Below are 13,892 nucleotides of genomic sequence, written 5' to 3' on the forward strand. Positions count from 1 at the left end.
GAGCTTTGTGTACCTCCCTCCTGTGGAGAGATGTCTTCCTCTTCCATCGACTCCTCCTCATCCTCATCCTCAAAGTGTCCCCTGCCTAGGCCTTTGTGAGGAAGCACATAGCGCAGACTGTCCAGAGGCAGATGGCATTTGGGACTCCTCATCCTCCACCTCTTCCAAAACCTCATCCCTTAGTGCTTGCAGTGTTTTTGGAAGCAGGCAGATAAGGGGGACAGTCATGCTGACTAGTGCATCATCTGCACTCGCCATCCACGTGGAATCATCAAAGGCACGCAAAATGAGGCAGATGTCCTTCATAGAGGCCCACTCAGTGGTGCTGAAGTGTGACTGGCGCACATTGCGACTTGTTTGCGCCTGATGCAGCTGGTACTCCATGACTGCTGCCTGCTGCTCACACAACCGCTCCAACATATGTAACGTTGAATTCCACCTGGTGCGTAGGTCACATATGATGCGATGTTCCGGAAGGCGTAATCGGCGCTGCCGAGCAGCAAGGCGCGATCTTGCCGTGCTGGAATGATGTAAGTGAGCGCACTCTATGCGGACCTTGTGCAGCAGTGCATCAAGATCCGGATAGTCCCTCAGAAAGCTCTGCACGACCAAGTTGAGCACATGTGCCAGACATGGGATGTGAGTGAGGATGCCAAGGCCAAGACCTGCCACCAGATTTCGGCCATTGTCACACACTACCAAGCCCGGCTGGAGATTCGCTGGCAGAAACCACACGTCGCTCTCCTGCTTGATGGCATTCCACAGCTCCTGCGCTGTGTGGCTTCGATTCCCCAAAGAAATTAATTCCGGCACGGCTGTGCTCATATCGGTCATAACAGGCTCCTGCTGCGCTGTTTCTGAGGAACTTGAGTAGGAGGAGAAGTCAATGTGTACAGACTGGATTCCTGCAATCCGTGGAGTTGGCAGAACACGTAGTGCGCCACTCTCCAGATCTTTACCCGGCTTCACAACATTGACCCAATGGGCATTGAGGGAAAGGTATCGTCCCTGTCCATGGTTACTGGTCCACGCATCAGTGGTCAGGTGGACCTTGCTACTGACGGCGTTTAGTAGCGCATGTTTTATGTTTGCCTCCACATGTTTCTGCAGGGCAGGGACGGCTCGCCTGCTGAAATAAAAGCGGCTGGGCACGGTGTATTGTGGGACTGCCAATGCCATGAAGTCCCGGAAGGTGTCAGTCTCCACCAGCCTGAATGACAGCATTTCAAGTGCCAGTAGTTTGGCAATGCCAGCATTCAGAGCCTGTGCTCGGGGATGGTTTGCCGAGTATGGCCGCCTTTTCTCCCATGCCTGTGCTACCGATGGCTGTCGAGTGGCCTGGGAGTGTGAGGATGACTTGGAACGTGGTGCTGTGGGTGGAATGTCACAGGGTCTCCGGACAACAATGCCAGAGGTTCTTCCTTGGTGATCCTGTGAGGAAGCCGAACCAGCTGTGTGTGACCTGGAGGAAGAGGCCCCAACACGAGCTGAAGAGGTGGTAGGTGGTGCTGTACGTTGGCCTACGTCATCAGTGTGTCTGTGTAACTCCACCTCGTGCTTGGTCCGCACATGTTTCCACATATTAGTGGTATTGAGGTTGCTGACATTTTTCCCTCTTTTGACTCTCTGATGACACAGCTTGCATTTGACAAAGCAAATGTCATCTGCAACTGTGTCAGAAAAGGACCACGCACTGCAAGTCTTGGGAGCGCCCGTTTTGCCTTTTGAAAGTGGAATGCTCCTAACGGGTGCCGAAGTGGAGGCTACAGGCAACCAAGTCTGCTCCCTCCCTCTCCCTCCGGTTTTGGCCGTTCGGGGAATCTCTTCCTCAGAGCTGCTCCCACCACCTTCCTGTTCCTCACGCCATGATGGGTCAAGGACCTCATCATCTACACTCCCCTCTTCAAACACCTGCTTCTCCTGGGTTGTCTCGCCAGCACCGTACGCACCAGAAAGTGGTAGCTGAGTCTCGTCATCATCTGATGCGTACTGAGGTGTGCTGACCATAGGCACTGGCCCACCCGCCTCTTCAGATTCAGAGGGACAAAGAAGTTGCGCATCACTGCATACTCCCTCTTCACATTCTGGAATGCTGCTTGGCTGGCCCCCTCTTTCCAAACCAACAAATTCCGAGAACAGAAGTAGAGACTGTGATGGCTCCTGTCCAGGGCTCTCTGACTGCCTGGGCACTTTGGCAGGTGGTGAAGAGACAGATGGTTGCTCTTCGGTGCTCTGGCCCTGAGAGGATGTGTAAGTAATTGAAGTCGATGCGTTAGCTGCCATCCATCCGACAACGGCTTCAATTTGTACCTCCCACAGCAGTGGGGTACGGTGAGGTCCTACAAAGCTGCACATAAAGGACTGTTGCCTGCTAAAACTGGGGGATGCTGACTCACTGGTGCCAACAGTAGGCACAGAATCCCCACGTCCTCTCCCTGGAGAATCCTCACGTCCTCTCCCTGCAGAATCCCCACGTCCTCTCCCTGCTGAAACTCCATGCCCACGGCCACGTGCCTTACTCCCTGCCTTCTTCATCTTGCTAGACTGAGAAAGATAGGCAGAAAAGTACAAAGGGGGGCCTTAGTGTGCTTATTCCTGAACAGCTGGTTACAGGTATAAGAGCACTAATTTTATGAAGTGTGTGTGTCGACTACACTTTAATGGGAGCTAATGTGGCCTACACAACTTTCAAATGTAGTGTTTGGTGAACTTTGTTGTTTTTTTTTGGGGGAAAAAAAACTAAAAGGATGTGACCAAAGATTTGAAAGTCAGAGTATCACCAACTTTCTGGAGCTATTACAATGCATGCAGGTAACCTACAATGCAAAAGATGAGGCTCCAAAAAAATTGGGTAATACTAATCTGGCTGCAGCTGAAGGGCACAAGCCAGAAAAAAGGCTCCTCTATCTACTCCTATATAGTGTTTGCAACCAACCAATGTAGATGGATAGGGATGGATGCACACTAATAGGAGAAGAAAAATGAGCTGCAATTAAAGAAAAATATGTGTGAGGCAGTGACGTACGCTGAGCGGCCTACAACCAGACGTAGTTGCAGGACACACTACTCAGCGTGAGCTGCACTCACACACAGTCAGAGACCTCTCAGACAGCCGTGAACAGTGCAGCTAAGTGGGCACTAGCACTGAAAGGCTGCTGAAAGGCTCCGTTGTGTACTCCTAGAGTGTTTGCAACCACCGTATATGGATACGGATGGATGCACACTAATAGGAGAAAAAATGAGCTGCAATAAAAGAAAAATGTGTGAGGCAGTGACACGCGGAGCGGCCTACAACCAAACGTAGCTGCAGGACACACTACTCAGCGTGAGCTGCACTCACACACAGTCAGAGACCTCTCAGACAGCCGTGAACAGTGCAGCTAAGTGGGCACTAGCACTGATAGGCTGCAGAAAGGCTCCGCTGTCTACTACAAGTGTTTGCAACCAACGTATATGGATATGGATGGAAGCACACTAGATAGAATTTTTTTAAAATAAGCAGCTCAAAAAGAAAAATATGTATGAGGCAGCAGTGAGGCATGCTGGGCGGCCTACAACCAGACGTGGCTGCAGGACCCACTCCACAGCGTGAGCTGCACTCACACAGCCCTTGCAGACAGCTGTGAACACTGCTGCTAGGCAAAAGAAAGCTACAGTGGTGGTTTATGTAGCCTGGGTAAAGCACAATATTGTTTTGAGAATCGCTATTTCTAACTGTCCCTAACTGAATTCACAGCAGAGTGAACAGAAATGGCGGCGGCGGTAGCTTTTATAGTGCATCATGACATCATTTCAGCAGCCAATCACAGCCATGCCAATAGTTAACATGCCTACATGCCTAACAGGATGTGCCCACACTTCTGAGGATTCCCATTGGCTGAATCAAAGCGAGCGGGCTGATAGCATTATGGGAACTTCCGATTCCGGTATCCGATGTGAAAAAAGTATCGGAAGTCAGTATCGGAATTCCGATACAGCTAATATCGGCCGATACCCGATACTTGCGGTATCGGAAAGCTCAACACTATTCACAATATAGTCATCTTTTTCTTCGGAATGTAATGTTGTAAAAGTGAAAGCAAGTTGGTGAAGTGTGTTTTAACTCAAATGTTAAAATAATTATAATCTTTACTATTTCTCCATTCCATGATCGGCTAACCACCTCATTGATCTTATTGAGTTTCTTTGTCAAGAAAACAACAGCTCCATCAATACCACATGTTTTTCCTATTAATTCATCATGCTGGTAAAGGAGAGGTGAGATTAGGGATCTAGATAAAATCTGTGGACTGTTGTTAACATGACACTGTGCCAAGACCCACTGCGGTCTAGCTACCAATTTGACATAGTTTGTGCACAGCTGAACAGAGTTGTCAGAAAAACAAGATTTTGATTTAATAGCTTGTTGGATGGATTGTCTAGTGGAAACACCCATATAGTATTATTATTATTATTATTATTATTCATTTATATATCGCCATTAATTCCTTGGTGCTGTACATGAGAAGGGATTACATACAAAGTAATAGATATCGTTTACAGTTAACAAATTTACAATGACAGGGGAGAGAACCTTGTCCTTGCGGACTTACATTCTATGGGATAATGGGGAAGAGACAGAAGGTCGGGGGTGAGGCACCTCGGGTGGTGGAGAGGCGGCAGCTCGGGTGGTGGTGTAGAAGTCACAGATATGGCCACCACACTTTCCAATTGCTACCTCTTGAAATGCAGCCGAAATGTCAAAATCTCTAGCTTCTGTTATAGAAAATGCAGGGGCTCTTTGACGTCATCATCCAACCAGTTCAGTATTAGTAGTTGATGCCTTGTCAGAATCCCGCCCAGTAACACCAGGCTTCAGTAGTTGCAAGTACTTGGCCCGTGCTCTTCCACATGCTCTTGCTCTGGCTCTTACAGTCATGATTTAATCTAGAAGATTTCACCTTCATAATTCAGAGACAGAGTACAACACCGCCCAAGTGTTCACCCTCTGCTCCTCAGACTTTCTATCTGCGCAGTGATTGCCTCTAGGCAGAGATGATGATGGTGGTAGTAGATGGAACATTTAAGACAGTCATGAAGCAGCCATAACAACTTGATACAGAAGTATTTTTATCGAGATACTACACTGTTCAATATGTGGCCTGTATTTTTACCCCAAATAGTGTAGAGAACTAGTGTAACAGACAACAAATACAGTGGAATGTAGTCCTGAATTGCCACAAGTTGTAGACCACAAATACATCAGACGTCTGACAGCGATACCAGACTGTTCAATATGTGACCTGTATTTTTTATTTTTAAAAAAGTCTAAAAAAAAACCAGACTCGGGAAGACCTAACAGTTGGACTGGCAACTTCCATCATGTTGGTGTTACAGGGAACGGTTGTCCGCCTTCTGTCTGAAACCACCACACGGCTTCTTCGTGCCTGAAGTGGTGCTACACCTCCCTCCCCCTGTGTGCTGCTGTCTTCGCTCTGCATGTTCTCTTGCCAGGTTGGGTCAGTTAACATATCATCCATCAACTCATCTTCCACTTCCGCACCATGGTCCTCATCTTGACTTTCCAGCAAATGTGTCTCGTCATCGTCCACCTCTTGGGACCATGGCTGCTCAAATATTTGGGCATCGCTACATGCAATATCATCTTTCCCTGCTTCACGTGGATGGGGCAAGAGGCCTGAATCTCTAAATGGAAAAGTGAACAGCTCTCTGGAGTGTCCGAGTGTGGGATCAGCTGTCTCAGGGCACTCAGTATGGTGGGAGGAAGGAGGATCAGGGTGAGGAATATGTAGTCCAAATTCATGGCTACTCAGAATTGACCATGTGTAAGACAGGGTGCTGGTGGAGGTGGCCATGTAACTGGAAGTATTATCCGATATCCAACCAACTACCTTTTCACACTGCTCTGGCTTCAATAGTGCTGTCTTGCTGCAGTCCCCTAAGATTTCGGACACTAAAGTCCATCGAAAAGATGTGGATGTTTTCTGTGGCCCAATTTCAGCTTGCCCATGGCCTCGGTATGCACCATCACCATCACGTCGACTTTCCTGTCCCTTGCTATGTGCCTTGACCATTTTAAATGGACTAGAATATTTTACACGTTCACTACAAATGGCTGAATTTAGAGCGAACTTGTATGTGATACATGTGCAGGAAAACCACACTTTAACCCCTTTCCTACAATGGACGTAATATTCCGTCCATGTGACCTGGGACCTAATTCCCATGGACGGAATATTACGTCATAGCAATCAGCGGTGCCCACGTGGTGAACGTAGCTGATCACGGCCGGGTGTCAGCTGATTATCACAGCTGACACCCGGCATAATGTGTCAGGGGTAGTCATGGACCGCCCCCCGACACGTTAACCCCTGGCACACCGCAATCAAACACGATCGTGGTGAACCGGGGGTTAAAGGGAAGCATCGGCAGGGAGGGGGCTCCCTCCGTGCTTCCCTGATCCCCCCACAGCAGCGCAATGTGCAGCGCTGCTGCGGGGGTCGCCTTCCCTTCAGGTCCCCGGATCCAATATGGCGGCGGGGACCTTCGGGGGCCTGCAGGGAGCTGGCTTCCTCAGTGCCTGCAAAGCGCAGGCATGAGGAAGTCTGCTTCAATGCCTGTGACAGATCGCTGATCTGTCACAGTGATCTGTGATGTGACAAATCAGCGATCTGTCACAGGACAGTGATGTCCCCCCCCCTGGGACAGCCTAATAAAGTTAAAAAAAAGTGCAAAAATAATTTAAAAAAAATCGCTAAATAAATTGAAAAAAAAAAAAATTCCCTAATAAATTAATTTTTTGGAAATAATAAAATAAAAACAATAAAAGTACACATATTTGGTATTGCCGCATCCGTAATGACCCGCCCTATAAAACTGTCCCATTATTTAACCCATTTAGCGAACCCCTGAAAAATTAAAAATAAAAAACAAAGCAAAAAATAATGATTTATTATCATACTGCCGAACAAAAAGTGCAATATCGCAAATAAATATCCATGGTACCGCTGAAAGCGTCATCTTGTCCCGCAAAAAACGAGCTGCCACACAGTGTCATCAGCGAAAAAATAAAGTTATAGCTCGCAGAATAAAGCGATGCAAAAATAATTATTCTTTATATAAAAATGTTTTCATTGCATAAAAGCGACAAAACATAAAAAAATGACATAAATGAGGTATCGCTGTAACCGTACTGACCCGATAAATAAAACCGCCTTATCAATTTTACTGCACGCGGAACGGTGTAAGCGCACCCCCCAAAAGAAATTCACGAAACGCTGGTTTTTGTTCATTCTGTGCCCCAAAAATCAGAATAAAAAGCGATCAAAAGATGGCACGTAGCCGAAAATGATACCAAGAAAAATGTCAACTCGTCCCACAAAAAATAAGACCTCACATGACTCAGTGGGTCAAAATATGGAAAAATTATAGTTCTCAATATGTGGTGATGCAAAAACTATTTTTACAATAAAAAGCGTCTTTTAGCGTGTGACAGCTGCCAAATATAAAAACCGCCATAAATAGTAAATCAAACCCCCTGTTATCACCCCCTTAGTTAGGGAAAAATAATAAAATTAAAAAAATGTATTTATTTCCATTTTCCCATTGGGGTTAGGGTTAGGGCTAGGCTTAGGGTTAGTGCTAGGGTTAGGGCTAGGGTTAGATCTAGGGTTAGGGATGAGATTAGGGTTAGGGGTGTGTTGGGGTTTGGGTTGGAGTTAGAATTGGGGGGTTCCCACTGTTTGGGCACATCAGGTGCTCTCCAAACGCAATATGGCATCTAATCTCAATTCCAGCCGATTCTGCGTTGAAAAAGTCAAATGGTGCTCCTTTCCTTCCAAGCTCTGCCATGTGCCCAAACAGTGTTTTACCTCCACATATAGGGTATCAGCTTACTCAGGACAAATTGAAAAACAACTTTTGGGGTCCAATTTCTCCTGTTACCCTTAGGAAAATAAAAAATTGGGGACAAAAATATCATTTTTGTGGAAAAAAATATGATTTTTTTATTTTCATGCCCGGGCGTTATAAACTTCTGTGAAGCACTTGGGGGTTCAAAGCGCTCACCACACATCTAGATAAGTTCCATGGGGGTCTAGTTTCCAAAATGGGGTCATATGTGGGAAGTTTGAATAGTGTAGGCACATCAGAGGCTCTCCAAACGCACATGACACCCGCAGACCTTTTCATCAAGGTCTGCATTCCAAAACATCACTACTTCCCTACCGAGCCCCGACGTGTGCCCATACAGTAGCTTTCTCCCTCATATGAGGTATCAGCATACTCAGGACAAATTGGACAACAACTTTTGGGGTCCAATTTCTCCTGGTACCCTTGGGAAAATAAAAAAATTGGGGACTAAATGATCATGTTTGTGGAAAAAATATGATTTTTTTTATTTTCACGCCCGGGCATTATAAACTTCTGTGAAGTCCTTGGGGGTTCAAAGTGCTCACCACACATCTAGATAAGTTCCTCAGGGGGTCTAGTTTCCAAAATGGTGCATTTGTCCATCAAAGTCTGCTGTCATGATCTCAGTGCGGGTTTGACTCGCACACGTGGGGTTAATGTCTGGAACCAGTGCTGATGACTGGCATTTCTGGGGTTAAAGGTTGTGATCCCAGTGCAAGCTTACCTGCACACCTGGGGCTATGATTGTGGCCTCTCCCTCATTCTGGGAGAGGCTTCTTATAGCCTCAGGATGCTCCCATCCCCGTCAGTTATACTTTCACCCTTGGCATTGTGTGATGACCCCTGAGTGTTTTTGTGCTGTGTTCTGGTTGCTTGATTCTCTGTGTACGACTCGGTCTGTTCTCTGGATATTTCTTGGATTCTGCTTGGTACCTTCTATGTCTGATTGGTTTTGACTTCTGCTTGGCCCTGACTATCCGTTCTGTCTCATCCCTGGTACTTTACTGATATCTCTGTGTATGACCTCCGTTTTGCCTGACTCTGAGTATTTCTGTTTAGTGTCCTGCCATCTCTGAAAGCAGGATGCTAAACCCCGCCCCCTTGCAGTCACATGACCGTATGTCCTATGACTGCTTGCTAAACTTCAGCATCCACAGGTCCTGTGTATCTGTACTTTCCGGCTGTACCTGACCCCGGGCCCCCTTACAGTGCGGGTGAGTCCCTACTCAGCAGAGGCTGCACGCCGGCGCTGACAGGATCCTGACATTATAACTGACCGTTAAGTTTTGGGGTTTTTTTTTTCTTTCTCTGCTGAGAAATATGGATCCCCTACAATCTCTTGCTGAGCAAATGAAAAATCTGAGTCAGATGTTTCAGGGTTTATCTCTGGAGCAGCAACCTCTGGCTCGTTCTCAGCAGCAGGTTTCTGAGACAGTGCAGGAGGCTTTAGCTGGGGCGAGTGATGTTGTTTTGGTGTCCCCAGAACCACCTGTTAAACTGCCTGATTTCTTTTCTGGGAACAAAAAGGAGTTCAGGGTCTTCATGGAGGGGTGCAAACTCTTCTTTAGTTTGAGGCCACGTTCCTCTGGGGACGAAAGTCAGAAGGCTGGGGTCATTATTTCTCTGTTAAGAGAGTCCCCACAAGCATGGGCTTTCTCCCTTCCTCCCACTGCCCCTGAGAGAGTGTCTGTGAATGCGTTTTTTGAGGCCCTCGGGCACATATATGATGGGCCGGACCGAGTGCGATTGGCAGAGGACAAGGTGATCAGTGTCTGTCAGGGGAAGCACTCGGATGAATGGTTTTGTACAGAATTCTGCCACTGGGCCGCAGAGGTCTCTTGGGACGACGCTGAACTCCGAGGACTCTTTTGCAGAGGCTTGCCCGAGCGGTTGCAGGATGCCTTGGCATTACATCCCCCACCTAACTCACTCGAGGATGCCATGACCCAGGCTGTCCGGATGGACCGCAGGCTGCGGGCCAGGGGGTGATGCAGGCGGAGACTCCATTGTTCCTTAGTGGAAAAGAGACTGTTTCTGTGCCCATGGACATAGGGGCTCTCTCCCTGAAGGAAAAGGAGAAACAACGCCGGAGAGAAAAGCAGTTATGCTTCTACTGTGGTAAAACGGGACATTGGAAAAGGGAGTGTCCTGATTGACCATCCTCAACCCGGTCGACGGGAAACGACTAGGTCTGGGTAGTCAGCGGGGAGACTACTCAGACCCTCAGGTACCCTTTTCCTCGTTTTCTAAGGTGTTGCTTCATGTGGAACTGTTAGTGGACGATTGTTGTTTTCCCTCTACAGCTTTCGTGGACTGCGGATCATCCATCAATCTCATTGACTCCCAATTTGTCACACGCTGTAAGATAGGGACAGTTAGACTTAAGGTTCCGATCAAAGTGGTGGCCATTGACTCCTCCCTCCTCACTAAAGAGGGAATTCTCTTTATGTCTGACTTGTTTTCGCTCAAAGTGGGCACTACCCATGTGGAAAAATTAAGTTGTTTGGGTTCTGGACAATCTACCAGCAGGATTGGTGTTGGGCATGCCCTGGTTACAACGCCATAACCCAGTCATTAACTGGAAAACAGGGGGAGATTGTTCAGTGGGGGTTTAATGATTTAATGTTATGTAAGTCTGCACTATTGGTTGAACCTGTTAAATCTGTATCTGTGTCATCTGTCGAGCTGGAAGGTATTCCGGAGTACCTGAAAGAATTTGAAGATGTGTTCTCTGAAAGTGAGGCCGAGACGTTGCCACCACACAGACCCTTTGACTGCGCTATTGAGTTTGTCCCGGGGGGCTAAATTGCCTAAAGCCCATCTGTTTAATTTATCTGGCCCTGAGCGCTTGGCTATGAAAGATTACATTGCTGAGAGTCTTCGCAAAGGACACATATGTCCCTCAGTCTCACCTGTGGCGGCAGGTTTTTTTTTGTAAAGAAAAAAGATGGTGGTTTACGTCCCTGCCTCGATTTTCGTGAGCTCAGCAAGATTACTGTACGAAATACGTACCCCCTTCCGTTGCTTCCCGGTTTGTGTAACCAACTTTCAGGGGCAAAATGGTTCTCCAAATTGGATCTTCGGGGGCATATAATCATATAATTTGATAAGGGTCCGGGAGGGGGATGAATGGAAAACCACGTTCCTCACGACCGAGGGACTGTTTGAAAATTTAGTCAAGCCGTTTGGTCTTACCAATGCCCCAGCCATATTTCAGAATTTCATCAACGTGGTATTCTCGGATCTCATTGGTCGCTTTGTTGTTATTTACTTAGACGATATTCTGATTTACTTTCCCGACAGTCAATCTCATCTGAATCATGTACGAACCATTCTCCAAAGACTGAGGGAAAATCATCTGTTTGCCAAATTGGAGAAATGTGTGTTTTTGTTAAAGAATTGTCTTTTTTGGGATTAATTGTGTCCTGTGAGAGTTTTCGCATGGACCCCAAGAAGGTGCAGGCCATTGCGAATTGGGTGCAACCCCGAGACCTTAAGGGTCTTCAGCGCTTCTTGGGGTTCGCCAATTATTACCGCAAATTTATTCGGGGGTTTTTACAGGTGGTCAAGCCACTCACAGATCTTACTTGTAAAGGTGCGGATGTGAGAAACTGGTCCTCGCTCGCAAAAGAGGCCTTTGCGACCCTGAAAAGAAGCTTTATGTCTGCTCCCGTGTTAGTACAGCCAGATCCGTCCAAACCATTCGTTGTGGAAGTGGCCGCCTCTGAGGTGGGGGTGGGGGCGGTGTTGTCCCAAGGCCCTGCTACTCTAACCAACCTCAGGCCATGTATTTCTTTTCCAAGAAGTTCTCTGCTGCGGAAAGAAATTACGACATAGGCAATAGAGAGGTTCTTGCGGTCAAATTGGCGTTTGAAGAATGAAGGCACTTTTTGGAGGGGGCCAGTCACCCGGTTACGGTGATCACGGATCACAAAAATTTGTCATACATTGAGTCTGCTAAAAGACTAACGCCCAGACAGGCCCGTTGGTCACTTTTTTTTCCCGTTTTCAGTTTACGATTACATTTCATCCAAGGTCTAAGAATGTCAAGGCTGACGCCTTATCGCGCAGTTTTCTGCCGGTATCGCCCCCTGAGCCACCGTCCCCCATTCTTCACCCTGGGGTTGTGATAGCAGAGGTCTTGACTGAATTGGAATGGGAGATTCAGGGGGCCCGGTCGCGGGCCCCGGCGGCCAAGCCGGAGGGGAAGTTGTTTGTCCCAGAACAACTTCGCCTGAAACTCTTGCAGGAGTTCCTTGAATTCAAGCTGAGTGCTCACCCTGGTATTTCAGCCACGCGTCTGGCGGTGGCTAGGATCTTTTGGTGGCCTACCCTTGGTTCGGACATAAAAAAATTCATTGCTGGTTGTGGGGTCTTCTAAAAGCTCTCATAGCCGGCCGGCAGGGGAGCTGATGCCCTTGGCAGTGCCCGAAAGACCATGGACTCACTTATCCATGGATTTTGTTACCAATCTCCCTCCATCTAAGGGTAATACAGTGGTATGGGTAGTGGTGGACAGGTTTTCTAAGCAGGCTCATTTTGTACCCCTGTCCGCACTACCGTCAGCTGAGACGTTGTCCAGGTTGTTTGTGCAGCATGTGATCCGGTTGCATGGGGTACCCCTGAATGTGGTGTCTGATCGTGGTGTGCAGTTTGTGGCTACGTTTTGGCATGGTTTCTGCAAAAAATTAGGGATGTCTCTGTCCTTTTTGTCTGCATACCATCCTGAGAGCAATGGTCAGACGGAGCGCACTAACCAGTCACTGGAGCAGATCCTCAGGTGTCTAACCTCTGCTAGACAGAATGACTGGTGCAATGCACTGCCTTTGGCTGAATTTGCCTTCAATAGTCGGGTGAGTCAATCCACGGGTATGACTCCTTTTTTGATCAATTATGGGTTCAGTCCTCATTTTGGTGAGTTTTCTCGTCTGGACTCGGGGTGTCCCGGGGCTGAGGGCTCTGTTCAGCGATTACAGAATACGTGGGCAGAAGTTCAGCGGAGTATGGGGCCCAAATTCATTGGCCCATAAAAGATTGTGGAAAAAATCAATCCAGTGGCGTATAGGCTGTGCCTTCCACCCTCTTTCAAGATCCCTAACGTCTTCCACAAATCTCTACTTAAACCTTTTGAAGCAGTCCGGGGAGACTCCGAGTCCACTGCTCCTCTTGTTTTGGTTGAGGGGCAGGTGGAGTATGAGGTTGGTCATATCGTAGATTCCAGGTTGGTACGGCGGTCGGTACAGTACCTGGTTCATTGGAAGGGGTATGGAGCGGAAGACAGGTCCTGGGTACCGGCCCGGTTGATGCATGCTGATCGCCTGGTGCGGGCTTTCGATGCTAAGTACCCAGGCAAGCCTTGGGGTCCAGAGGCCCCCATGTCACGTCGCCATCAGATTCAGGGCCTGCTGTCCAGGCCTCGGCCACCAGGAGGCGCCGGACTGACATGTCGCCGTCGAACTCGGGGCCTGCTGTTCTGCCCTCAGCCACTTGGAGGCGACGGACTGTCACGCCGCCCTCGGGCTCGGGGCCTGCTGTCCAGGCCTCGGCCGCCAGGAGGCGCCGGACTGACATGTCGCCATCGAACTCGGGGCCTGCTGTTCCGCCCTCAGCCACTAAGAGGCGCCGTGGCTCGCGCCCGAGTGATGGCGGCAACAGTGAAAGGGCTTCTGCGCAGACATCTAGTGGACGCAGACTCCGCTCCTCTGTCAGTCATGAAGGGGTTGGTGCATCATCATCAGGTCTGGTCCTGGGGGCGGTCCTGATGACATCATCACCCCAGGAGCCTGTGAGGGATGACCTGATCCCTCAAATACCATGGGACTGGGCTTGCAAGCCGCTGGATATATTCTTGGTTCCCCTGTGTGCTACTTAGTGATTGATTTCTGTTTGCCTCTGACCCCAGCTTGGATTTCTGACTCCTCTATTGCCTGAGATTTTGTACTTCTGCTGCTCTCCTGGTTTGTGACCTTGGCCTGGATATT

The sequence above is a fragment of the Dendrobates tinctorius genome, unplaced genomic scaffold (genome assembly GCF_039654945.1).
Source record: "Dendrobates tinctorius isolate UK_male_01 unplaced genomic scaffold, ASM3965494v1 ptg000030l, whole genome shotgun sequence".
Lineage (NCBI taxonomy): Eukaryota > Metazoa > Chordata > Amphibia > Anura > Dendrobatidae > Dendrobates > Dendrobates tinctorius.